The sequence below is a fragment of the Phallusia mammillata genome, chromosome 6 (assembly GCF_965637545.1).
Source record: "Phallusia mammillata chromosome 6, kaPhaMamm4.hap1.1, whole genome shotgun sequence".
Lineage (NCBI taxonomy): Eukaryota > Metazoa > Chordata > Ascidiacea > Phlebobranchia > Ascidiidae > Phallusia > Phallusia mammillata.
In genome coordinates, this window is record NC_137257.1 from 5134005 (window position 1) to 5137392 (window position 3388).

Below are 3388 nucleotides of genomic sequence, written 5' to 3' on the forward strand. Positions count from 1 at the left end.
AGTACAATAATTGATGAATACAAGCCATTGCAACATTACACTGTAGTCAGAAAGTTTTGTGGGTTGTACCGACATTTTCGTTGCAATCTGTAGGTTTGTACCGCTTTTCGTAACTCCTTTCTGATAGTATCAAAATTATCTTTTGGAAACATGTAATGTTTTAACATAATCTATTGATTGGTAGCTTTACAATTCAAATTGTTTACATTATATTAACGGGTTTCATTAAGGATGAATCGAAAGTACGAAATTCGGCTGAATAAGACAAACCTAATATTTAACAGCACAGCATTCGGGCGGCGTATGTACTTTAGCATATTGGATGTAGTTTCCCTTTAAGGAACATATGAGTAACCGTTAGGGCTTTTCCGCAAAAGCAAAATCTCACTTTATAGGATGCAAAACTTCCACTATGCGCTGTGAACAGCTGCGTGGGGATTTTTGCGTGTGTGTCTTTCAAAATTTAAATGCAGCATCGTTTTTAACTTTACAAAAGTCAGCGGTGAAATGTTAAATCGTGCGAAAGTCGAGAGGCCACAGGTTCAAATCCAGGCCACGAACCCGTGAACATGTTTAAATCCTGTAGCGGATGTCGACGCCTGAATGAAATGATTCCTGGTATGATGGTAAACTTATAAAATTATTAATCACGATTATTGGCAATTGCTGGAGTTTTTGCAGTGGTGGGATTCAGCCGGTTCGCACCGTTTCTATAGAACCGTCTCCAGAAATTTTGATACCAGCGAACCGGTTATCATTACTGGTTACTGTAAACTTTTTGTAACAGAACCGGCTGAAAAATATGAATTTTGTGATAGAACCATCTGACAAAAAATGTGAATCCCATCATTGAGTTTTTGGTATCGTATATTCCAGGGGAGGGCGCTATATGTTCTTTTTCAATGTTCCTTTCAGTTTAGTTCACAATTATGTACCACAAGGTTTCGCTAAACCATGTTAGCTTTATTTAATTTTCTTGATTTTTGACAACATTGTAGTTACCACTAGTTAAGGAGTTCAATATGATGCTATAGCTTATTCTATGACAAATATAAACAAATTTTTCCTTATTTTAAACATTATAAAGCGAAAAAAGGGCCAATGACGTCACACGACGGTTTTCCACTTGCTCATGTATATGACGTCAGTACTTTATACCGACTTTTTAAATCACGTTTTCGACATTGCTGGATGTAAAATTAATTACAGTTTGTGTTGGGATAAGTCCGAAATATAAATAAAACACATAATTTGAGGTACAGCATCACAAGCCAAAAAGACAGGCAGATTTATGTATACGTGATTAAACGTATTTAATAATGATTTTACATATCGCTTTTTCCAGGGTCGTGAGAGCCCGTGTGATTACGAGTCACGGTGGGCATACACGACGGCCTTTATCCGTACTTTTCCCGTATAAGATTCGGCCATTTGCTCATTCCATTCATGAGCGCAATTCACGTTCTGGGCACACCCACTTTCCCTGTATGAACGTGTCGTTATATCATGCGCCACCTTTCAGCGAAAACACGATAAGAAATCTCTACGAAACTGATTGGTACAGAACTGGGCTTTTACACAGTGAATACATTTTCCTGCAAACGCTCCAACTGATATACAGCTCAAGCTAATTCAATTGTGTAACTCAAGCTATTTTTTGTATGGCACAGGCTATTTTATTGATGTGTAGCTCAAGCTATTTTTTGTATGGCACAAGCTATTTTATTGATGTGTAGCTCAGGCTATTTTTTGTATGGCACAGGCTATTTAATTGTGTAGCTCAAGCTATTTTTTGTATGGCACAGGCTATTTTATTGATGTGTAGCTCAAGCTATTAGTGTTTAGAGTTCCTCACTCTATGGAAAGATTGGTTACCAAGCAAAGATTATTTACCCTAAAAGTGTATTCACCGAAAACCATACTCCCTGATTTGCTGTGAATTTCCATGTTAAAACAATATTTCAACTGCACAAAAATGGTAAAATTTTAGGTGTCGTATATTTTGTTCATATAAATGCTATGAATCTTTTCCAAAAAATAACTAACGATTGAATTGGTGGTCAACGCATTGTACTTCCTTTAGACTAAACAAGGGCATGTTGAAATTTTTGCAAACGCAGTTTTTTAACAGCAACCAAATGTGGCTGATCATGTCAGCGAGTCTATTTAGGCCTCATCACGTAGACAGATTTGACACAAACCAGTATATAACGCATTCCATGAGTTAATGAAACAAAGCAGCAAGCATCAAAGCGCACTGCAATGCATTGTGTACATCCCATATTGAACCGCACGAAACAACCGGGAGTTGGAATCGAAATTGCATGCAAATTTGCAATGACATATGCGGTTGCCTTGTGGCAAATAATGACGTACAGTAGCACGTACTGTGCCCCACTGTCGAATTCCAAGCTTAAAGCTGTGGTTTAAGTGGTAGGGGTCAACACGGATTTGACCCATTCCATCGTACAGGCCAATGAATGTCAATTTACGGAGTTCAAACGTGCATGAAAACTCACAAACGGTAAAGCTTCTGTCTTGTCGCCCTACAAAAGAGATTTATGTAAAGTGTATAACCAAACAAAGGCGTAGATCATGCTCTTTGTTTTGATTTTTCCTGTGGACCTCTCGACCGGTCGACCCAACTGTGGCCCATTCTAAATTATATCGACCGGTCGACCCAACTGTGGCCCCAGGTATTACATTAGACCAAAATTACTCTGGAAAAAAAATACGTAGCGTTTTAACGTTTTAACGTTGCGCAGCTATTTCCGGCTTGGTGATTATTTTAGTGCTATTGTACCGCTGTGTGTTCTTTTACCAAGTCAAATAAACTCAACTAAACTCAATTGGAATAAAGGCTTAACTTTCACGCCCCTTTCATTAGAACAAGTAACAGTATCAGAGACAAGCAACGTTGGGTTTCTGTCACCAAAGTCACTTTCGTGTGATCCCCTATCACATAAAGCATAATAATAACAGTAGCTGCTGCCTTCACCCAATATGGTGCGCTTTTTGCTTTACAAAATCGCGCATCTTGCTAATTTGTTACAAGGCAATTGTTTCACTTTGATTTCTTCCGCACACCAAAACAGAACTTAAATGGAAGGAAGTAATAGATAGCATGTAAGTGTCAGAGAGTTGTAAGTGTCAGAGAGTTGTAAGTCGTACGGGCTTTACCGGTCGGGTTTAAGTCCAGCCCAAGATTGAATAAAATATCCTACGCTTGACTTCATACTCGGCATTATTTGTGTTGCAATTTACCCATATTCAGTGCTAGTTTAGGCTTTTTAAAATTTGAATTCGGGTCGGGTTTTGGGTTTGTTTTTTTGTGTTCGGGCCTTTATTCACTTCTCAAAGGGCGAACTACCGTTTTTAATCCAACGTA